General features: G+C 37.0%; 2 long non-coding RNA genes across 2 annotated transcripts in view; one reads left to right on the top strand and one right to left on the bottom strand.

The window, feature by feature from the left end:
• LOC145539674 (uncharacterized) lies at positions 1-10,049 on the bottom strand. Its single transcript, XR_014077895.1, has 3 exons — positions 9,896-10,049; positions 3,020-3,071; positions 1-1,620 (listed from the first exon to the last, which is right to left on the bottom strand). It is a non-coding gene; the product is annotated as an uncharacterized LOC145539674 (long non-coding RNA).
• Positions 10,050-20,690: 10,641 nt separating this feature from the next.
• The window catches only part of LOC145539672 (uncharacterized), an 870,498-nt gene continuing 866,294 nt past the window's right edge, over positions 20,691-24,894 (top strand). Inside the window, exon 1 of the long non-coding RNA XR_014077894.1 lies at positions 20,691-20,803. This is a non-coding gene — a long non-coding RNA (uncharacterized LOC145539672). The remainder of the gene's footprint in view (positions 20,804-24,894) is intronic.

Raw genomic sequence — 24,894 nt, 5'->3', positions numbered from 1 at the left:
TTGGAATTTCAAGATTGAAATTTTTAATTCCCTTTATATTTTAAAAGGCGTCTATTTCAACTAACTTTGCAAAGTGAATCAGAGCGATGACTCAAGTCATCGCGAAAGAGGGAGGTGAGTTCCCTTGAAATGAAGTGTTGAGCGCCTTGATGATCTAATGCTGGGTGCGCGCAGAGTGATCAGATCCCACTCACGCAGCTCTGGCTCTGCTCAACTCGGCAAGTGCACCTACCGCAGTAAACACCACCGGTACATCTTTTACGATGGGCATCAAGATGGGCTCTGGGGGTTGACAGCCACCAGCGCTGTGTTCTACTCTAGGTCACTCAGCGGCGCAAGCAGGTCGCCCTCTGCGTGCTACAGCCTGCGCGGCTGGAGCCTTGGCGCTCACCCCTGGAGCTAAGCTGGTGCTGACGTCTGTTCAAGCCCTTAAATGTGCCCGTCCCTGAGTAGGAGGGAACGGAGTTTGTAGCAGTCGCTTTGCCCGAAAGGAGTCGCGCCTCTGCTTTAGCAGGCGGCAGCCCTGGTTGCCCCTCGCTCTTCCTGGATCTGCGTTTCTGTCTGACCTCTTTGCACTGACTCCCCCGCCAGCCTCTCCAGCGGGAGGCGCATTTGGTTTTGCATCCCAGGAGAGAACCAACAGGGCTTCTCATACCCTGTGCTTTTCCAGTAGACTCGAAGACCAAATATTACGAAGTGCTCTCGGGGATCGCTGAAGGAGCACAGAGCTTCTTCTCCCTATTTTGGTCGGGGGTGATTTATCTCAGAGCTGGCGAAAGCGTCCTCCCCGCCTCGGCACCTGCAACTTGTTAGGGTTTCTTCTCAGTCCTGTGTGTGCGGTTCCAACATCAAAGTTTTTCTTCCCCTACCCGAAAAATCTATCCGTTTAATCCATTCTCCTCCCTCCGCGCTGTCTCTGCCAGGCCTCCTCTCTGGGCGGTGAGTGGATAGCGGAGCGTGCAGTGTGGCAGCGGCGGCGGAGATTGGAGGGATCAGGCAGAGCAGAAGAGAAGGAGCTGCTGCCAGGGGCTCCCAGGTCCCTGGGTAACCGTTTGCCAGGCGAAAGAGCTGGGTAAGAGTACAGAAGAAGAGTCGGAACCTTCTGGGACCCTGGTGCTTAAACACCTGGATTTTAATCACCATCCTGGTTGCGCGTCTCTGTGCCTTTTCTAATTTGGTAACTAGTGGAGAGAAGCGCTTGGCAGGAGCGCTCTGCGGGACCCAAGCTTCAGGCTGCTCGGGATCCGTGTGTCCGCTGCTGCGGAAGGAGCGAAGGGGAGGAAGCCAACCGCTGCTTACTGGAGCCTGGAGGTAGGCAAGGGGGTGGGATCCAGATTCTAGCGCTCAGCCCAGATTCCAAAAGGGTGTCTGGTTTCACGGAGAGGAGGCATTCTTCTCATTTCCCATCGCACTCTCTCCTTTAAGGATTCAGGCTCAAGAACAACCAGATAAGAAACACTCTCAAGGTGGACTGCCTTCCGCCTCATCGCCTGAATGCCAGTGCTCTTTAAATTGATTTAATTGCGTTGGGAGTGTTTAAGCTTTTCCAGGAAGTTGACAGCTTGCAGATTTTGAAAAGGTCCAATTTGATTTTATTCAGTTTCTTAAAGGATGTGTTTCCTGTGGGCAAGAATTATGGGAAATAAATGTCAGTGTCATATACAACTGCAATAGCAGCTTAAAAATCACCTTCATTTCCTCTCCAAAAGTTTTCCCCATGCAAGTTTTCTTATTGCCCAGAAGCAGTGCATGGAAACTTGTTTTGCTTTATTGTATGTGTACTGAGGAGGGGGCTCTCCTATTTTTAAAGTGCAGGATATCAAGGACATTGTCATTATCTTGTATTTCTTTCTATTTTCCCCTATGCTGCCCATATAACAAAGCACTGTGAGTGCAGAGAGAATGGAACACTTTTAAAATCTGCAAGAATGAGGTAAGACTTTGCTATTCCTAGCCTTGCTTGAAGTTTTTATTTAAATACCAGATCTTTTTCAGTTAAGAAAAGTAATTTGAAATAAGACTGGACTAATATTGTCAGTGCAATTTAGCATGCTAAGATTTTGCATGAAGCATATGTAATTGATCCCTATAGTTGCATGTTAGCTGATGACAGAAATTGCTTGAGATGATAGAAACGGCATTTGATTTTTTGGCAAATGAGACTCTTGGACTGGGGGAAAATCTTAAAAAAAATTGAAGTTAAAATTTGTGGCAAGAATATGAATACATTGATGAAAATAGAAGGCAAGTTAACTTAAAAGGGTGGTTTACTGAAAATCAGTGCCTGATGTGTCACATCTACATGTGGTAATCAGTGAAATAAATGAACCAGTTAGTATTCCGAGCTTGCAATATTTGGCTCAGTAGAAAAACTGCTGTTACATTTTATTTCCAATCTCATTTGTGAGAGTAGAGTAACGTTAGGATGGGTTTATTAACTTCCTTACACATGTGTGCCGTAGATCCCAGGATATTCTGTAAAGCAGAGAGACAAGGTCCAAGATCTGGCCTCCTTACTTCTTGCCATCTCTTTGCTACTCGGTATTCTTCACATAAGCTGCAACTAGTGGAATCTTCCTTTCCTTCTTCTTCTCTTGCTCTATACACTTGTAACTTCCAGTTTGGACCTAAATCTCCCCGCAGTAAGCCCTATCACTTGTGTATTCATCCTCATAGGGCAGCTTTGAGTTGGGGTTTCCCTGAATTGAAATAAGTCAATATCCCAATAATAAAGTATATGTAGTTGTTATGTAGTTGTTAGATAGATTCTGAGTGTATCCTGCTAAGCCAAGTGGGGCGACAAGGTGTCTGGGGGAAGCTAGGGTACAACTGAAATGGTGAGAACTTGGCCAGGAACCTGGATAGTAACTTAAAGAAAATTGGGGCTGTGTGGAAAAGAAGGAATAATGCTAAAATAGGAGGGGTGTGTGTGTGTGTGTGTGTGTGTGTGTGTGTGTAGAGGGATGGATTATATTCAGCATGAATCAACTTTTTCTTAGATCTGCATAGATAAGTTTACCTGGAAGGTCAGACTCCTTGCCTAATAAAAGCTTTGAAGAGAATTGAGAAGCCTGTGAAAATAAACATTTGTAGTTATTGACTTTCAAATAAATTCTTCAGTGCTAGGGTCTAAAACCATTTTTCTGAAATTTTACTGCCTAAGAATGCATAACAATTGAGATTTATGACCCCTAACACAGGAGAAATTGGTTGAAGAGGATCCAATTAACTGCATGTTTAACACCATGGGTAATTCCAATTCTCCTAGTTCAAAAATTGTCGAGTGAAAAATATAGTCTTGGTGCTAATAGACGTCTTTTGTTAGGGAGAGTGTTGTAAACTCATATTAGTCTAAATTGTTTCTTATTTATCTTTTCAGTCTTCCTTGCTTTCCATTATCAATGTTATTATTATTGTCATGTCTGTCCTGTGAGATGATGACTATTCTCAAATACCAAGCTTCTATCATTTGTGTATTTAAAGCACTGGATGGTAGCCATTTGAGGCTAAAACTGGGAGGCACTAAAACTAAGGTGATGGAAATGCTTCACAATTATTGTGCATTAATAAATTAAAAAAATCAATGTGCTGATGGTTTGATTAAAGGATAACTTTAAGTAAACATTATGATTACCTGTTCCTCACTGAATGGAGGACAATTTTGAAAAGATTTAAAATCTTTAAAAGAATTTAACATGCTAATCTTTTTATTTCATATATTTACATGATTTCCTAATAGTGAAAAGTAATTCAAGTAGTTTATGTGAAATTATAAAAAGAGAAAGTAAACTTAAAAATCCCTACAGTCAGATTTTTTCTACTATTTATCTTTGTTTTCATTAACAAAACTTCAACTTCACAAGTGGACCCTGAAAGTGAAGGAACTGATTGATGACATCCTGAAACCAGTGGTAAATTTGATCATTTCTTTTGGGTCTTTTCCTTTGCAACTGACATTTTCATGAAATTCTTAATTTCCCCCATTCTTCCCAGGCAAAGGAAGTTGGTTATTGTTGGAGTCATTGTTGAGGTCATCAATATGTGTGGTATTCATTGACATTCTTTTATCAGTATTCTGATTTCTTTTTCTTTTTTTTTCTTTTTCATAGTATTTTCTTATACAGTGCTGCTTGTACATAACATTTTCACAATAGTAAACATTTACAGCTTTTTACTACTCACAAGGTTTGCACAAAACAGCACAGCATCAAGTATAGAGGAAGATTATACTGCATTTCTTATTTTGTTTTAAAAAAGAGACACTTGATTCAACTGCATATATATTGGTAATTACTATTTTAAAATATGTGCATGTTGAAATTTTAAAAATGCATGCTTTAAGAAAATATGGCCTCTCAAGTAAGGTAAGACACAGATTGATGTGAATTTATGTGCTAATTTTTAGGGGGAGTTTTTATTTTGTTTTCCTTGAACCTCCAACAACCTCTTTAGATATTTGATTGATAACACCCCCAAGAAGTGGGAAATTTGAGAAGGAAATCACAAAGCTAGTTTTATCCTAGCAAGGTAATCTTAACCTAAATGAAAGGAATGTTTTTGTTTTATATTAATTCCAAATAACAATGTTATGATTGACATATTGAGATTGAAACATGATGATGCATGGTCCAGGATTCCTGCCACATATTAGGTTTTTGTAAAGTAATGATATCACTGATAGAAAATACAATCCATTTCTTTGTATTAAATATATAGCATTTATATTTAGAATCATATATAGCATTAAAATATATAATATTTTATTAAAATATATAGCATTAAAATATATAGCATTTTCTTGGAAGTTCTAGGTACTTCTTTTTCTATTATATAGCCCCTTTCCCCATGGAGTGATAAAGAGAGAATCCTACATGGTAGAGCCATTGTGATCAATAATATTTTGCATAATTCTACCTTTGAACCATCTTTTGCTGTTGTTGTTTAGTCACTAAATCTTGAACCATCTTTTGTTGTTTAGTTGCTAAGTCTTGTCAGGTTCTTTGTGACCCCATGGACTATAGCCCGCCATGTTCCTCTGTCATGGAATTTCTCAGGCAAAAATTGGAGTGGGTTACCATTTCCTTCTCCAGGGGATCTTCCAACCAAGGGATTGAACCTGTGTCTCCTGCATTGGCAGGGAGGTTTTTTGCCACTGAGCCACCAAAGAAGCCCTGCTGCTGCTGCTGCTAAGTCGCTTCCGTCGTGTCCGACTCTGTGCGACCCCATAGATGGCAGCCCACAGGCTCCCCTGTCCCTGGGATTCTCCAGGCAAGAACACTGGAGTGGGTTGCCATTTCCTTCTCCAATGCATGAAAGTGAAAAGTGAAAGTGAAGCCGCTCAGTCGTGTCTGACTCTTAGTGACCCCACGGACTGCAGCCTACCAGGCTCCTCCGTCCACGGGAAGGCCTGAACCATCTTTAATTATCATCTATAACAAAGGAAACATTGAACTTTTCCTCTAATGATATATTTTCTGACAGTCTTTTTCAAACGAGTGTACTATCTATTTGAAAGTCTAAATGTTCATTATTGCTAATTAAAAGAAAAAAGATTTCCCAAGTTCTGTCCAAAAAAAGATAATAGTTAAGACTCATCTTTTCCCCACTCTCTTCCTCCTCTGTGCTCTGATACAAATCAATCATAACTTTAGATATTATCTCTTAAAGTGATTTCACAAATACCAGATAAATATATTGTTTTTATCAACTACGTTCTTGTCTCTGTTCTATGTTCTTAAAATCAGAATGACTCTTGTCTCACAAACACTATTTGTGTTGATATTAAATTCTTCCATGCTACCTGAGAAAATTCATTCACACTAAGTCAGTTATTTAATGGATTCCTTAAAAGGCTGCTTTGCATTTTAATAGTGGACCACTAGAGGAAGACAAATCCTAACACATATTTCAGTGAAAGTTTTAAAGTCCTCAGACAAAACCTCTGCAAGTTAAAGTCTTACAAACCGCGATCACATGTAGGTAGGCCTGAACTACAACCTGTTTGAGATCTGCTGGTCTCTGCTATTTAATAACTCATATCTGGAGTGCCAAAGTCTACCCAAGGATTTCAGGTACAAACAAAGAATAGGAGCTGGAATATGTAAATAAGATTTATACAAGGAGAACATGACATTCAGTTCAGTTCAGTTCAGTCACTCAGTCGTGTCCGACTCTTTGCGACCCCATGAATGGCAGCACGCCAGGCCTCCCTGTCCATCACCAACTCCCGGAGTTTACCCAAACCCATGTCCATTGAGTCAGTGATGCCATCCAACCATTTCATCCAATGTCGTCCCCTTCTCCTCCCGCCCCCAGTCCTTCCTAGCATTAGGGTCTTTTCCAATGAGTCAATTCTTCGCATGAGGTGGCCAAAGTATTGGAGTTTCAGCTTCAACATCAGTCCTTCCAATGAACACCCAGGACTGATCTCCTTTAGGATGGAGTGATTGGATCTCCTTGCAGTCCAAGGGACTCTCAAGAGTCTTCTCCAACACCACAGTTCAAAAGCATCAATTCTGCGGTGCTCAGCTTTCTTCACCATCCAACTCTCACATCCATACATGACCACTGGAAAAACCATAGCCTTGACTAGATGGACTTTTGTTGGCAAAGTAATGTCTCTGCTTTTAAATATGCTATCTAGGTTGGCCATAACCTTCCTTCCAAGGAGTAAGCGTCTTTTAATTTCATGGCTGCAATCACCATCAGCAGTGATTTTGGAGCTCAAAAAAATAAAGTCTGACACTGTTTCCACTGTTTCCCCATCTATTTCCCATGAAGTGATGGGACCAGATGCCGTGATCTTAGTTTTCTGAACATTGAGCTTTAAGCCAACTTTTTCACTCTCCTCTTTCACTTTCATCAAGAGGCTCTTTAGTTCTTCTTCACTTTCTGCCATAAGGGTGGTGTCATCTGCATATCTGAGGTTATTGATATTTCTCCCGGCAATCTTGATTCCAGCTTGTGTTTCTTCCAGCCCAGCGTTTCTCATGATGTACTCTGCATGTAAGTTAAATAAGCAGGGTGACAATATACAGCCTTAATGTACTCCTTTTCCTATTTGGAACCAGTCTGTTGTTCCATGTCCAGTTCTAACTGTTGCTTCCTGACCTGCATACAGGTTTCTCAAGAGACAGGTCAGATGATCTGGTGTTCCCATCTCTTTCAGAATTTTCCACAGTTTATTGTGATCCACACAGTCAAAGGCGTTGGCATAGTCAATAAAGCAGAAATAGATGTTTTTCTGGAACTCTCTTGCTTTTTCGGTGATGTAGCAGATATTGGCAATTTGATCTCTTGTTCCTCTGCCTTTTCTAAATCCAGCTTGAACATTTGGAAGTTCACAGTTCATGTATTGCTGAAGCCTGGCTTGGAGAATTTTAAGCATTACTTTACTAGCGTGTGAGATGAGTGCAATTGTGCGGTAGTTTGAGCATTCTTTGGCATTGCCTTTCTTTGGGATTGGAATTAAAACTGAGCTTTTCCAGTCCTGTTGCCACTGCCGAGTTTTCCAAATTTGCTGGCGTATTGAGTGCAGCACTTTCACAGCCTCATCTTTGAGTATTTGAAATAGCTCAACTGGAATTCCATCCCCTCCACTAGCTTTGTTCGTAGTGACGCTTTCTAAGGCCCACTTGACTTCATATTCCAGGATGTCTGGCTCTAGATGAGTGATCACACCATCATGATTATCTGGGTCATGAAGATCTTTTTTGTACAGTTCTTCTGTGTATTCTTGCCACCTCTTCTTAATATCTTCTGCTTCTGTTAGGTCCATACTATTTCTGTCCTTTATCGAGCCCATCTTCGCATGAAATGTTCCCTTGGTATCTCTAATTTTCTTGAAGAGATCTCTAGTCTTTCCCAATCTGTTGTTTTCCTTTATTTCTTTGCATTGATCGCTGAGGAAGGCTTTCTTATCTCTCCTTGCTATTCTTTGGAACTCTGCATTCAGATGGGAATATCTTTCCTTTTCTCCTTTGCTTTTTGCTTCTCTTCTTTTCTCAGCTATCTGTAAGGCCTCCTCAGACAGCCATTTTGCTTTTTTGCATTTCTTTTCCATGAGGATGGTCTTGATCCCTGTCTCCTGTACAATGTCATGAACCTCTGTCCATAGTTCATCAGGCACTCTGTCTATCAGATCTAGTCCCTTAAATCTATTTGTCACTTCTACTGTATAATCGTTAATAAATCTAGGGAGCAGAAGATGGGCTCCGGGGAAGAGAGACATATCAGAAAAGTGGAGCATGTGTTAGATTCTCTTCTTGGTTTTCCTTTGGCAGGGTTTGCCAATGGACTCAGACTGGAGGACAGAATTATTATACAGAGAATAAATCCAAGAGGCACGAGATATCATAGTGCCTAGGTCCAGTTCATGTTGTCTCTCAGAGTGGAGAGAGAATGTTTGTCTTCCTCTTTCTTGTAGTTCTTTCACCAGACACTTTGAGAGTTTGTTTTATGGGATGACAATGAAAAGTTTGATTCCTGGTGAAAAGTGATTCTTTCTTATTTTTTAATTATTAAAGCTATGACATAATTTTCTTCTAAGAAGTATATCTCATTGTGTACTTATACAGCAAAATGACCATGGCTGGTCAACCACATAATTTAAATAAAATAACTGACAATTTATGTAAAAATAGTCTTACATTGAATTGTTTCTAGATTTTATCCTACAGCTGCATAAAATAAGGTAAAATAGAAATACTGGCTTATGCTTTAAAGATGAATAAAACATTAGAAATGATGTATGTGACATTAGGTATTTTGTAACTTTCCTACAATTTTCATTTGTGAATTACTTACTTAAATTTCTACCTCTGTTTTAGTGCTGAATTCCTTTCAGGTATAAAACAAGGAAGAGAAAGAACGTACAAGTGTCATTTGAGACTTAAGGTAGCTAACTATGAATAATATTTTTTAAAAAGGCTCTCAAAGTTATTTTCTAATATTACTTTTTTCTTACATACTTCAAATAATAAATTATATATATTTATGAATATATGCATATACACATATATGTATGTTAGAATTTTCTTGGATTTATCAAACTTTTTATTCTAATTACTAGTTTTATCCCTTTTCAATCTGAAGTCCTTTCGCCTTTGCTATCAAGGACACATTTTTCAGAGAAATTAAATAATCAGTTAGTTATTAATTAATGTAATATTTTGATTCCAAAACCTCTGTAAGAGCATTTTTAAAAAGATAATTAAGAATCAAACTGGTATAAGTTAAAAACACATATTGTCCCAGGTTTTATTTGCTGAAATACATAATCCAAATGCTATTCAAATCATTATTTATACTGTACATTCTTAAGAAGTAATTGCTTAGAGTAATTAAAGTGTAAAAATTGTTTTCACCTATGTTATGATTTAGTCATTTGCTCAATCAATAAAATCTAATTACTGTCTAAATAATTTGACATAATTAACACAATATATGTTATTCAGAACAAATTTTAGGTAGTGTATTATGTATTAAACTAGCACATGCATAATAACATTTTATGTTCTCTTAAATGGGTTCATAAATGTTAAACATTATTTTAAATTATTTAAAGGGTTTTTAGTCGCAAAGATGTACATCTAAATTGAGCTGGTATCATTATTTGCATCATATTATATACAGTTTAGGCGAAGGCAATGGCAACCCACTCCAGTACTCTTGCCTGGAAAATCCCATGGAGGGAGGAGCCTGGTAGGCTGCAGTCCATGGGGTCGCTAGGAGTCGGACACAACTGAAGCAACTTAGCAGCAGCAGCAGCAGCATATACAGTTTAATGTTATAAGTATTAAGTCCTGGAAATAATTTAACTGAAAAATAATATATTAAATGCTATGTATGCACTTAGTCCCGGAGAAAGCACTGGCACCCACCCCAGTACTCTTGCCTGGAAAATCCCATGGACGGAGGAGCCTGGTAGGCTGCGGTCCATGAGATCGGAAGAGTCGGACACGGCTGAGCGACTTCATTTTCACTTTTCACTTTCACGCATTGGAGAGGGAGATGGCAACCCACTCCAGTGTTCTTGCCTGGAGAATCCCAGGGACGGCGAAGCCTGGTGGGCTGCCGTCTATGAGGTCACACAGAGTCGGACACGACTGAAGTGACTTGGCAGCAGCAGCACCATGCACTTAGTCATGTCCAACTCTTTGCAATCCCATGGATTGTAGCCTGACAGGATCCTCTGTCCATGGAATTCTCTAGGCAAGAATACTGAAATGGGTTGCCATTTCCTTCTCCAGGGGACCTTCTGAACCCAGAAATTGAACTCGTGTCTCCTGCAGGCAGATTCTTTACCGCCTGAGCCACCAGGGAAGCCCATTAGTTACTATAACACTGCTAAATTATATATTTGCTTTGACTTTGTAGTCAACCTGAAATATAATACTCCAAGTTTTCAGATGTTATACTGTTTTCTCTAAGAAATATTTTATTGACTTATTAAAAATATTGTGGTAATTTTTTAGGAGAAATATATATATGTTCTTCTTCACCACATTATGGAAATGTGGGGGAGTATAATTTGATTCTATATTTTTGTAATCAGAAGTATAAAAATTATAACCTTATGCAGATGCATACAACATAAACACACAACAATACCCATAGTTCTCAAATTCCCTACCATTATTCACTCTCTAATATATATGGTGTGTATTTAACTCTGAGAATATTTTCTATTGCTATTTCAAATTTATCTGAGCCATGATATACTGATAATTTGGCATGTATTAAGTAATTTAAGACCCACCTGTAAACATTCTATTCCCCAAAATAGCAGATTAAACTTGGTAAAAGCATAGTAAGTTTATGTTATTAATTGTATACTTATTATAAAGTAGGAGTATATTGATTAACAAGAATGGGGTAGGAGTAAGCAGTCAAACCCTTACTCATTTTTCTAATGGTAGAAGGAAGATTGTGGGATTAGGGATACAATCTTAGGAAAGGAGACTAATTGCTCTGGGCAAAAATTTAATAAATAAAAAGTTAGCCAGTGAAGACTTACCCTAAGGAACATTAAACTGATGAATAATTATGGAATTCCAGTATTTGTAATATAAATATTGTATATGATTTCTATATTAAATATGATTATTCTGGAAACCTATGTGATAGGTAATCAAAAACATTTTAGAAATTTGAAAAATATATGTGATACTTTTATCTTCATTAAATATATGCTTAGACTAAAAAATGCAGATTACCAAAATAATGATTAATAATGTAGTGATTATTTTATGCAAGTTATTACTTTAAGTACTTTACGTTTATAAACTCATTTAATCCTTATGACTTCATAAAGTACATATTATTATTTTCCCAGGTATAAGAAAAAGTTTTTTCAGTTATTGAATATGAAGAGATGGAATCTGGGTTCAAATCAAAGCCCCAGACACTATGTTCTTGACTCTTAACACTTTAAGGGCTTTTGACAGCATTGAAAAAAATTCTCTAAGACATAAATTTAAGACTTTTGATGATATTGTTGATTTTACATCTAGCACTATATGATTGTTTATTGCCAGCACCAATTTTATATACTTTGAGGATTTTCTATTCTGATGTCGTTTCACATTTGTTATACATTTCCCTTACTTTCAAGTGTACAGTTTGTATTCTTAGAAGTTAATTTTGTGACTGCTTGATGTTTTTCTTTCTTCACTGAAAGAAAAAAGTTCTTATTTTTAGCCTTTAAGCTACAGAGATTACTGAGTTTCATATATCAATGTATGTTAGTACCTTTTTTGTAAGATATGGATAACTTTGTGAAAAGAGAATTTTACTTGCACAGTGTTAAAATAATAAATGTATAATTGTGCTTTTATTATTTGCACATATTTACTTTTTAACTTATTTCCAAACTCTATTGAGATCCTGTCTCTTATAAAGTGCATTACAAGTTCTTCTTCCTGATTTTTTGTCACCTTGTTAGACATGTTCTCTTTATGTGTATTCATCCAGATTAGGATATTGGATGGCAAATCATGTTCTTTAGATCATGGCTTCTAGTGCATTGATCTCCCTCTAGACCTTTGTAAGTCAGTAAAAATAGTGGCTAATGGTATTAGGTCAGTAGTTGAACCCCAATGTTAAGCTGCTGTAAAGCTGGACATTTTTCCTTAAAGTTTCTTTGCTTCAGTTTCCTCACTCCTGGTACCTCATGAGTATTACAAGACTTTGATGAGATAATTCAAGTAGCATGTTTATGACAGTGCCTGACACATAGTTCAGACTCTTTAAAGGTAAACGTTTTGAGCAAGTATTTGAGAGGAAAGCAGTGGAAAAGACAGTATCAGATATGACCATGTGATAGTTGCATATGTATACAAAAACCCTCTCATAGAATTAAAGTGTTGGTCATGATCCTAAAAGGGAGCATGCATATTTTTATATATTTAAATAAAAATGAATTTGAAATTTTTAATTTGTTTTTGCTATTAGGATGAGCTTAGGAATATTAAACTTTCCTGAATTGTGAAAATAGATCCACCGACAAAAAACTACAACAAACACTTGCTTTAATCCTATGAGGGTATGCTGTCTGCCAGGCTCTTCTGTCCATGGGATTCTTCAGTAGGGATATTGGAGTGGGTTGCCATGCCCTTCTTGAGTATCTTCCTGACCCAGGGATCAAACCTGCCTCTCTTACTTCTCCTGCAAAGGCTGTGCTGTGCTTAATTGCTCAGTTGTGTCTGACTCTTTGCGACCCCATGGACTGTAGCCTGCCAGGCTGCTCTGTCCACGGAGATTCTTCAGGGAGGAATAGTGGAGTAGGTTGCCATGCCCTCCTCCAAGGGATCTTCCCAACCCAGGATTGAACCCAGGTCTCCTGCATTGCAGCAGATTCTTTTACTGTGTGAACCACCAGTTCAATCAGTTCAGTTCAGTCTCTCAGTTGTGTCCAACTCTTTGCGACCCCATGGACTACAGCATGCCAGGCCTCCCTGTCCATCACCAACTCACGGAGTTTCTCAAACTCATGTCCATTGAGTCAGTGGTGCCATCCAACCATCTCATACTCTGTCATCCCCTTCTCCTCCCACCATCAATCTTTCCCAGCATCAGGGTCTTTACAAATGAGTCCCTTCTTCACATCAGGTGGCCAAAGTACTGGAGTTTCAGCTTCAACATCAGGCCTTTCAATGAATATTCGGGACTGATTTCCTTTAGGACGAACTGGTTGGATGCCCTTGCAGTCCAAGGGACTCTCAAGAGTCTTCTTCAACACCACAGTTCAAAAGCATCAATTCTGCGGCGCTCAGCTTTCTTTATAGTCCAACTCTCACATCCATACATGACTACTGGAAAAACCATAGCTTTGACTAGATAGACCTTTGTTGGCAAAGCAATGTCTCTGCTTTTTAATATGCTGTCTAGGTTGGTCAAAACTTTTCTTCCAAAGAGTAAGCATCTTTTAATTTCATGGTTGCAGTCACCATCTGCAGTGATTTTGGAGACCAAAAAAATAGTCAGCCACTGTTTCCACTGTTTCCCCATCTATTTCCCATGAAATCATGGGACCAGACACCATGATCTTCATTTTTTGAATGCTGAGTTTTAAGCAAGCTTTTCCACTCTCCTCTTTCACTTTCATCAAGAGGCTCTTTGATTCTTCTTTGCTTTCTGCCATAAGGGTGGTGTCATCTGCATATCTGAGGTTGTTGATATTTCTGCCAGCAATCTTGATTCCAGCTTGTGCCTCATCCAGCCCAGCATTTCTCATGATGTACTCTGCGTATAAGCTAAATAAGCATGGTGACAATATACAGCTTTGACATACTCCTTTCCTAATTTGGAACCAGTCTGTTGCTCCGTGTCCAGTTCTAACTGTTGCTTCCTGACCAAAAATTTCTCAGAAGGCAGGTAAGGTGGTCTGGTATTCTGATCTCTTTCAGAATTTAAAGAAAATTTCCACAGTTTGTTGTGATCCACACAGTCAAAGGCTTTGGCATAGTCAATAAAACAGAAATAGATGTTTTTCTGGAACTCTTTTGCTTTTTTCATGATCCAACAAATGTTGGCAATTTGATCTCTGGTTGTTCTGCCTTTTCTAAATCCAGCTTGAACATCTGGAAGTTCTCGGTTCATGCACTGTTGAAGCCTGGCTTGGAGAATTTTGAGCATTACTTTACTAGCGTGTGAGTTGAGTGCAATTGTGTGGTAGTTTGAGCATTCTTTGGCATTGCCTTTCTTTGAGATTGGAATGAAAAATGACCTTTTCCAGGGAACCACCAAGGAAACCCTTTAATCCTATGAGAGATTATCTCAAAAATTTTGCCTAAGGGAACTTACTTAGTGAATGACTAGTACAGTTAAAAAATAAAAAAAAAACAAAGCAAATGAGCAGAGTGATAGTAGGTTTTCTGGTGTTCAACCTCTTTGACACTGAGTAGCTACAATTTAAGAAAATAAATAAATAGCAATGCTGTTAAAAAGCTGACTTTTTCTGGAATTGTGTTTATTTTCTATCACTATACTTGTTGAAAATTATCTGAAACGAAAGCACAGTTAGAAATAATTATATTTTTTAATAAGGACAATATACTCTATTCTAATTTTATTAGAATTGTATTTATAGGAATTATGTATCTTTCTTTCTTCGTTTTTCAGAGCAAAGCAGTGGCCTTCAGCTGCTTTATTACTGAATAGTAACATTCAACAGCATCAATTAAATGTTAGAGTAAAATTAACATAAAAATTTAGATGGAAAATAATCATGGAACTGTGTTTAGTTCTTAAAGCTGGCTACTATGAAAGTGAGATTTGTCTGTCAAGTTGAGTCTACAGCCTAAGATCTGCCTGCAGCCTAAGTGTCTTACCTGTTGCCATTCTGAACTGAAGGATGTACTGTAATCAGAGCTTTCTCATTTAAATGGTCGTTATCAGACAGATAATTAGGAGGATAAGAATTAAAAGAGATCAACAGAGGAGTTATTAGCCAATTTCAACCTAAAACAATATGGAATCAATACCATTTCTCTAAATGTGTGTGCACTAATTATTAGAAAGAGAAAGTAAATATAAATGCAGGGATTATCCTGCCACAGGACTATCTGATTATGTCACTGAAACGTTTGATGATATAATTTTGCTGATACTCATTGATCTACTGGACTAGTCTTTGGCTGTTTTCAAGTTTCTTAACAGCAAAAATATGAGCGCATAATTGGGCTTTCATGAACACACACTTTAGAGCCTTTCCTTCCTTGCAGTATTTGTAGTGATTATACATTTTTATAAGAAAAATATTACAATATGAGTGTTCCATAATGTTGCATCTCTCCAAGGGGTTCTCCTCTTGATCCAGAACTTATAGATAAAATCTATCTGCTCTACCTCACCTTCAATGTATAATATGGAACAGGTACAGGATAACTATTGCAAACACCCCTATTCAGAGTGAAATGGAATGGGAGATACAGTGCAGAATATATTCCATCTCATTCCTGCTTGTAACCTGACTATGTATTTCCAAGGTCATCTCTTTCTAATAATATCTGCCTAATGCAGGTATAACCTATCATACAATACTAATATTCTGTGTTCTTACCTATGCTTACTAACACTAGAACTTCATTAGATACAGCTCTACTTCCCAAGTTACCTCAGTTTACAGTGTTATCAATCTTTCAATGCCATGCATCAGGGGTCTCCATCTTCCCAGATTCATAAGTGCCTTGCTGTCTACTAGCTGACTCCAATATGTGATTTTGCTACAACACACCTTACTTCTCAGTACCCATTTCTATATCACTCAGAATGTTACTTTTTTTCTAATTTCAGAATGCTAAGTCACTTCAGTCGTGTCCAACTCTTTGCCACCCTATAGACCGTAGCCCACCAGGCTCCTCTGTCCATGGATTCTCCAGGCAAGAATACTGGAATGAGTTGCTGTTTCCTCCTGCAGGGAATCTTCCCGACCCAGGGACTGAACCTGCATCTCTTACGTATCCTGCATTGTCAGGGGGGTTCTTTACCATTAGCACCATCTGGGAAGTCCCAATTTCAGAACAATACTTCCTAATAATGAAAACTTGAAAAATACAAAAAGAAAAAAATATATGCCATCAGTCCTACTATTGACAGATATAACTGTTAATTTCTAGTTGCTTGTAATTTTTTTGTCAAGTTCATTTTTTTATTAAAAATGTTTAATTGGAGTATAGTTGATTTACAACATTGTATTAGTTTCTGCTGTAAAACAAAGTGAGTGATACACGTATCTCACACATACGTAAGCAGATACACATATATCCGCTCTCTTTTTTTAAGATTCTATTCCCATTTAAGTCATTACATAGTATTGAATAGAGTTTCCTGTGCAATTCAGGAGGTTCTTTTTAGTTATCAACTGTCTAAATAGTAGTGTGTTTGTGTCAATCCCACTCTCCTAATTTATCCTTCCTCTGCCCTTTTCCTCACTGGTTTGTTTTCTACATCTGTGACTCAACTTCTACTTTGTAGATAGGTTCATTTGAATGTATGTATTTGTTTTTAAAATTATGTCAAGGGGTTTCCCTGGTGGCTCAGTGGTAAAGAATCCTCTTGCCAATGCAGGAGATTTGGGTTCCATCCCTGGGTCAGAAAGATCCCCTGGACAAGGAAATGGCACCTCACTCCAGTATTCCTGCCTGGAAAATCCCATGTACAGAGGAGCCTGGTAGACTACAGATCTTGGTGTTACAAAAGAGTAGGACACAACTTGGTGACTAAATAACAATGAAATATACATAACATAAATTATTAAGATAAATCTATTGATATTTCCCATTACTTTTGCCTTTCATGATTTGTATAAAAAGCTATTTCACTGTGCCATCATTTGAATATTCACAGTTATGTTTTCTGTTTTTAAGTTTTATTTTAGATTTTAGTTATAGCTGAGTTACCTATAAGATATTGATAATCAATCTGATTTTTTAAATAATTTTCCAAATAATTAACCAATTATCAAATGGCCATTTATTGAGCAGTTTAAATTATACTAGAAGCTAGCTCTAAATTAATGTTAAGGGCTTTCTATGAAAGGAAAATTATTTTATATTTTTTAAAAGGCGCACTTTGAATTTGTATAAGACATCTTGGGTATTGTAATCAGATGTTATTAACAGCGTTATATCATCCTCCTACCAAGATAACCTCAGTTGTCCTACTAACTTAGTATGATTAATGTAGTAGTCATTATTAAGTCAAATTTGACTAAAAGATATAGAATTCTCTTACGATGGTTTGAGGTTGATCCTACAGGAACAGTGACCAAACTACTTTAATGAAATATACTCTATCAGTGAACCTTTAACACCCTATAAAATATTTTTTCCTTCCAAAGTCATTCAAATTCATATCATAGTAATGTGCTATTTAAAACTGTGTTCAAATTTTATGTGGAAATCACCTTCAGAAGAGAGAGTGTTTTGAATTATTTTACTATCGGTCATTTCTGCTATAGAAGATATTAGTAGAATGAAACTGTCTAACAAAAATATTTCTAAGTCTTGCTTTAGCACCCATGCATTTAAAACAGTAGAACAAATTTCTTCTCATCAAGTATCAAGATAGCTACTTGATAGTCTTTCCAATAAGATAGACCTTTTTATGTTTCACTGTGAAACTGAAAGAGCTGCTATAAAATTAATGAGTACTCCTGAATTCATTACTTTCCCTAAAAAGAATAGCTCCCTCTTTCTGCGGGTCTCTATTTTAGAGATGAGTTTAGGAAAATAAATATTTCTATTTTAGGTAATGACTACTCAGAGATTGAGTTTACTGTATACTTCCTAGCTGTTAAATAATACACATTTGATATTTTAAAATTAAAATAAAATTTCAATGATAAAAAAGTTTAATTTTCCTTTTTTTCTTATTCCTATTGGAATAGAAATATATATCATCCCTTAAATATATGCTATTTACAGTATAATGAGCTGTAAATATATTTAAAAATTGAAACTTTCATTAAAATTTTAAAAGTGTGCATATTTGAATTCAGTTAAATCATATGGGGACCATGTAGAGTTATTAAAAACAATGATCAAAGAGTTTAAGTGAATTAGATTAGGTTACAAAGATATGTATTGGCAGAATTGGGATGAGACACCAAGATTTCTGACTTTGTTTTTAGTATTTTGCCTTTTCACAATTCTACCATTTTGTATACTAGACTCTTAAGACATACTGATGTTTTTTTAGTTTGACAGATTTTAATTTCAGAAATTCAACAAAGATCTTTGTATATATCTTACTCACTGTAGATCAACTACACATTTTGCAGGATTTAGGTTAGTCATAGAAATTCAGTAGACTGGGAGTAATAAGAACCTTTTTATGAATACCTGTTTTTTTCTTCTTATAAGATCTTACATAACTGATTAAACAATATAAGGTTATATGCATCAGTACACCAAATCTCTGTTTTTATGATGCATTTTAAGACATGCTATATTTAACTTTAATTTCCAGGAAGTACTTTTGCATGATAGAAGGAAAATCAAACATCTGAATTAAAAATTTTGGATTGTTGTCTCAGTTCTGTGTTTTAACTTTTTAATTTTGGAATGTCTGAATCTCAGTTCCGAATTTAAAAAAAAAATGCAAAGCTTGATTTTAAATGATCTCAAATACTCTTTCAAGCACTGACATTCTTTGATCCTACAAATATGCATTTTGTTATTCAAGAGTATCTTCTCTTTTGGTAACTCGCTCGAAGGGCTTAGGTATAATTTTAGTTGTTTTAGCTAAAGTTCCAAATTGACTTAATGTGCATTAGACTAACACCCAATTGTTCTATTCAGATGCTGCAATGACAGAATTCTAGAGTATGTGGGTTTGTTGTCACCTCATAAACACTCAAATCTGTAGACATCTTGATGACGTGCTAGTTTGATTGTGGGGGCATAATTGAGTCATCATTGAGCACTGTCAAAATAAATGTCTAATCACACCATTCAATAGGTTGACTGCTGGATTCTAAACAGTACTTTTTAAGCTCTTAAGTAAATACAACAGAAAAGTCTTAGCCCCTCATTTAAATAGCTATAGAATTTGAAATAGCGTGTGGAATTTAATGAAAGCTTCAGCAACTTGAAATGTCTTGTACTTATCTTTTACCATCTACCAAAATGTTATTTTCCCCAGCTTTAACACAGTCTGTAACTGAGATTGGAAGTAAAAGTGAGATAAAAACCAGTGACTCAAAGCCAAGCTAAATCATTAGGATAGCTTTTTCCTCCGTTCTGTCAGCTGAACATGTGAATAATCACATGGAACCTAAGGGTATAAAACCTGTATCACAGTGAATAATGAATGATTTAGTTCCAATTAAGAAGTTTCCTTTTGAAAAGAACGCGTGTAATGGCCCTCTTATGAATAAATTAAAGTTAGTTTGAAAACGTGGTTTTGTTAAACAAATTTGAAGTGCTTTTCCTTCACTTCTGGGATTCCCTGATATTGCCTGTTCAATTTTCCAGTTTTAAATTTAGGGCTAGCAACTTCCCCTTGATGTGGAATCAGCCATGAAATACCCAGCTGATAAATTCAAGCTAGGATTTTTTTTTGTTTGGGGTCTTATAAATACCTGAGCGGTGTCTCTAGAAGTTTTAAGTATAAAATATATAATGTTTGAAAAGAATATTCTAATTTGTGTAACTTTTAAGGATGGTTTGAAGTTTTTCTTCTTATTATGACAGTTTTAATATTGTTCACAGAGCTAGTTTTACTTGCTTCTGTATTGCAGTAACAATGTCTGTTTGGTACTTATTTTCCAAGTCTTTTACAGAGCAGTGCTTTCTCAAAGCAATTCTACACATGCTCAAAGCAATATTATTTACATGTAAAGTTTTAGGTTATGTCTGAAATTTATTATTTCATACGTATATTTGGACATAAGTGCTTCCCAGGTGGCTCAGTGGTAAAGAATCTGCCAGTGCAGAAGATTCGGGAGACACGGGTTCTATCCCTGAGTCAGGAAAATCGCCTGAAGAAGGAAATGGCAACCCACTGAAGAGTTCTTACCTGGAGAATATCATGGACAGAGGAGGCTGGCAGGCTTCAGTCCATGGGGTCACAGACACAACTGAGTGACTGAGCATGCTTGACTGAGCACATACTGCTAAACAGGGAGAGCATGGATTATTATTTTACTTAAGTATTGATTTTGCATATACCATATTATGAACAGTGTATATCTTAAATATGTGATGATAATACACAGTATCTTTATACATAAAAGAAGATGCTTTTAATTTAGACAGATAATTGCAATTGTGAATTGTACAGGGATATGTGAAAATCTGAACAGGGTCTACAATAATGCCTAGCAGTACTTACAGATTACAAAGTACTTTTTAATATACTGCCTTACATGATTATTATGAGAGCAGTCAGGATATTAGGGCAGGTATAATTATACCTATTTAAAGATATAAAGACTCTGTCATGTCTGACTCTTTGTGACCCCATGTAGCCCTCCAGCTCCTCTGTCCATGGGGATTCTCCAGGATAGACTACTGGAGTGGGTTGTGATACCCTCCTCTGGGGATCTTCCCAAGCCAGAGATCTAACCCAGGTTTGCCGGATTGCAGGTGGATTCTTTACCATCTGAGTCACAAGGGAAGCCTAGTATTATATAAACTCATAGGCACACAGTAATTCTAGAACTGCCGTTGAATTCCATACCTCTTGACTTTTGTGTTCTTTTTATATAACGCAATACATTTAAGTTGGTTAAAGTCATCTGAAGAACTGCAAAGTCTCCCTCATCTTTTTTGCATATATGAGTTGCAACTGTAATCAGGTAAGATTCCATTTTTACATTCAGGAATAGCCTATTATGAAGTATTTAGAAATGAACATAAGTCAGAAAAGTTACCCAAATATTCTAAGTGTGTAGGTGAAATATGTATATTTGGATAACTTAATACACATGAACAGTTGAATATATATATATATGTGTATATATATAAATTATTCATAAACATCCATAATTTGAAATACATTCATGTAAAAAGTGATCTAATTTTTAACTAGCTGATGAAAGATGAGATGACTTGGATGAAATGGGACTCTTCCTTGATTCCCAGGAGTCAGAACCTCAAAGTGCAGTCTTCCTTCACTCTCATTTTCAATGAAGTTTTGGAATGTTCTCTCCTCTTCAGTTTTTGAGAAGGATTGGCATTACTTCTTGTTTAAATGTTTGGTTGAGTTCACCAGTAAAGACATCTGGCCCTAGGCTTTCTTTTGTTAGAAGTCTTTTGAATACTGATTCAATGTCCTTACCAGTTAACAGTATACTTAGATTTTCTGTTTCTTCACAATTCAAACTAGCTTGTGTATTTCTAGGAATGTATGTAGTTCTTTTAGGCTACCCAACTTCCTGGTGTATAATTGTTCATAGTAATATCTTAAAATCCTTAACATTTCTGTGATATCAATTTTTTGTCTCCTCCTGAAACTATTGGTAATCAATAGTCAAATCCATTTCACCTGTCTTCACTAATCAAGGTCATTTTAATTATCGCTACAAAAGACGTGCATGTCCTTCAAGCTGCAGGCAGCCTAAACAATAAGATGTTTGCCTGAGATGTTTTTAGGAACTTGGAGTTAGCTGTGTCTAGTTTGAGCTGAGATAGTTTAAGTCTGGATAGGTCCACAAATCCTCCACTAGGCTTACTCCAGATCTGCTTGGTGACATTTTGACGTCAGAGGGCTCCAAAACTCCACCCTCAGATGCCACTAAAGGACTCCTTTATGCACACACAGAGTCCTTTGGCTTAGTTACACCTGTGCAGAAGGATGATTACCACACCTTTTTCCAATCACCTTTCCCCCTGCTCCCCATGCCTCAGACTGCCTTGCTTCTTTGTTCTTTATCTTGTAAATATCCCAGCCCCTTGGCTTTGGGGAGGCAGATATGAAACTAATTCTCCAGTTTGCTCCCTTGGCTGCCTTGTGAATAAACTCTCCAATTGCTGCAAACCTCAGAGACTCAGCATTTGGCTTGCTGCTCCTCAGGCAAAAAGAATCAGGTTGGTAACACTTTCATTTCTGACTTTGTCTTGTTTATTTTCCATAGTATAGATAAAGATTTGCCAGTTTAACTTATCTTTTCAAAAAGAAGTTTCAATTTCATTAATCATTTCTATTTTTCTAGTCTATTTCATGTATTTCTATTGTTTATTTCCTTATTTCTGCTAATTTGGGTCTTGGTTTGTTCTTTTTCTTGTTCCTTTTGTAAAATTAGGATGTCTAATATATTTCTTTTTTTCTCACTGTAGGCATTTGTTGCTATAAACTTCCCTCACAGGGCTTCTTTTGCTGTATCCCATAAATGTTGTTGAGGTGTTTTCATTTGCCTCAAGTGTCCCAGTCATTTGATTGCCTCTTTGATTGTTCAGGATTGTATGTTTAATTTCCACACATTTGTTAATTTTCTAGCTTCTCTCCTGTTACTGAGTTCTAGTTTCATACAATTGTGGTCGTAAAAGATACTTGATATTTTTTCATTGTTCTTAAATCTGTTAAAACTTTTTGGTGACCTAATGTATGATCTATACTGGAGAATGTTCCACGTGCACTTGAATATGCATTCTACCGCTGTTGGATAGAATGTTCTGTGTATCTGTTTGGTCCATTTAGTCTAAAATGTGGTATGAGTTTAATATTCCCTTACTGATTTTTGGTCTGAATTTTCTATCCATTGTTGAAAGTGGGGTACTGGAGTCTCATACTATTATTGCACTACTGCTTCTTTCTGCTTTCAAATCTTTTAATATATGCTTAATATGTTTATGGCCTTTGATGTTGGATGTGTATATATATATATATATACTTGCAGTATTTTATTTTGATGAATTGACTCCTTTACCATTATATATTGATTTTGTTACCTTTTGTTTCCGTTTTTGACTTTAAATGTATTTAATCATATAGATATGTTGTTCAGTCCCTAAGTCGTGTCCAACTCTTTGTGACCCAATGGACACTTTGCAACATACCAGGCTTCCCTGTCCTTTGCTATCTCCCGGAGTTAGCTCAAACTTAAGTCTATTGAGTCATACCATCCAGCCATCTAATCCTCAGTCACCCACTTCTCCTTCTGCCCTCAATCTTTCCCAGAATCAGAGTTTTTGCCGATGAGTTGGCTCTTCACATCAGGTGGCCAAAGTATTGGAGCTTCAGCTTCAGCATCAGTCCTTCCAATGAATATCCAGGGTTGATTTCCTTTAGTGTTGACTGATTTGATCTCCTTGCAGTCTAAGGGACTCTCAAGAGTCTTCTCTAGCACTACAAATTCAAAAGCATCAATTCTTCGGTGCTCAGCCTTCTTTATGGTCCAATTCTCACATCTGTGCACAACTACTGGAAAAATCATAGCTTTTACTAGATGGACCATTTTTGGCAAAAGGTGATATCTCTGCTTTTTAATATGCTCTCTAGGTTTGTCATAACTTTTCTTCCAAGAAGCAAGCCTTTTTAATTTCATGGCTGCAGTCACCATCCACAGTGGTTTGGGAGCCCAAGAAAATAAAATCTGCCCCTGTTTCCATTTTTTCCCCATCCATTTGCCAAGAAGTGGTAGGACTATAGATATTCTATATTCTTTTTGGTTTCTGTTTACACGGAATATCTTTTTTCATCCCTTTCAGCCTCTGTGAGTCTTTAAAGATGAAGTGATTCTTTGTATAAAGTGTATAATTGGGCCCCCCCTTTTTTTTTAATCCATTTATTCAGCCTAGTTCTATTTTAAATTACTGATAGGTAATGGTTTACTGGGCTTCCCCCGTGACTCAACAGTAAAAAAAATCTGCCTGCAATGCAGGAAAGTTTTGATTCCTAGATCAAGATACCCTGGAGAAGGAAATGGCAACCCATTCCAGTATTCTTGCCTGGGAAATCCCATGGACAGAGGAGTCTTTCGGGCTACTATTCACGGGGTCTCAAGAGAGTCAGACAGGCCTTGGTGACTAAAACAACAACAAAAGTATTTACTGTTGCCAATGTATTATTTTCTGTTCTGTAGTTTGTTTGTTTTTTTCTTCCCCTCTTTTTGTCTGCTTTGTAACTTATGATTTTTTATAATGGTATGCTTTGATTTTCTTTTTTTGTATAGGTTCTTGCTGTTTGATCACCATGACACTTACGTACCACATTTTATATTTATAACAATCTATTTTAAGCTGACAACTTGACTTGTTATGTACAAAACTGTCCTTTTACTCACACTGCACATTGTAGGTTTTTGATGTCACAATTTATGTCTTTTAATGTTATATATCCATTAACAAACAGTTGTAGCTATATTTACTTTTAATACTTTAGTCTTTTAACCTTTAGTGAAGTTATGTGATTTAAACACCATCATTACAGTATTAGATTCTGAATTTGAGTATATTTCTGAAGTAATCCTTGCCAGATAAAGTATTCTTGGTTGGCAGTTTTGTGTTTCAGCATTTTGAATATATTATCCTATACTCTCATGATTATAAGGTTTCTGTTTAGAAATGTGCTGACAGTCTTGCTGCTGCTGCTGATGCTGCTAAGTCGCTTCAGTCGTGTCCGACTCTGTGCAACCCCATAGACAGAAGCCCACCAGGCTCCCCCGTCCCTGGGATTCTCCACGCAAGAACACTGGAGTGTGTTGCCATTTCCTTCTCCAATGCATGAAAGTGAAAAATGAAAGTAAAGTCGCTCAGTCTTGTCTGACTCTTCCTGACCCCATAGACTGCAGCATACCAGGCTCCTCCATCCATGGGATTTTCCAGGCAAGAGTAATGGAGTGGGTTGCCATTGCCTTCTCCGTCTGACAGTCTTATGGGGATGTAATTGCCTGACATGATATTATTTTTGTTTCTGCTTTCAAAATTCTTTATCTTTGATTTTTGATAG

Source organism: Giraffa tippelskirchi, chromosome 2, assembly GCF_054371585.1.
Source record: "Giraffa tippelskirchi isolate mGirTip1 chromosome 2, T2T-mGirTip1v1.2.pri, whole genome shotgun sequence".
Lineage (NCBI taxonomy): Eukaryota > Metazoa > Chordata > Mammalia > Artiodactyla > Giraffidae > Giraffa > Giraffa tippelskirchi.
This window is presented reverse-complemented; position numbering and strand designations above follow the sequence as displayed.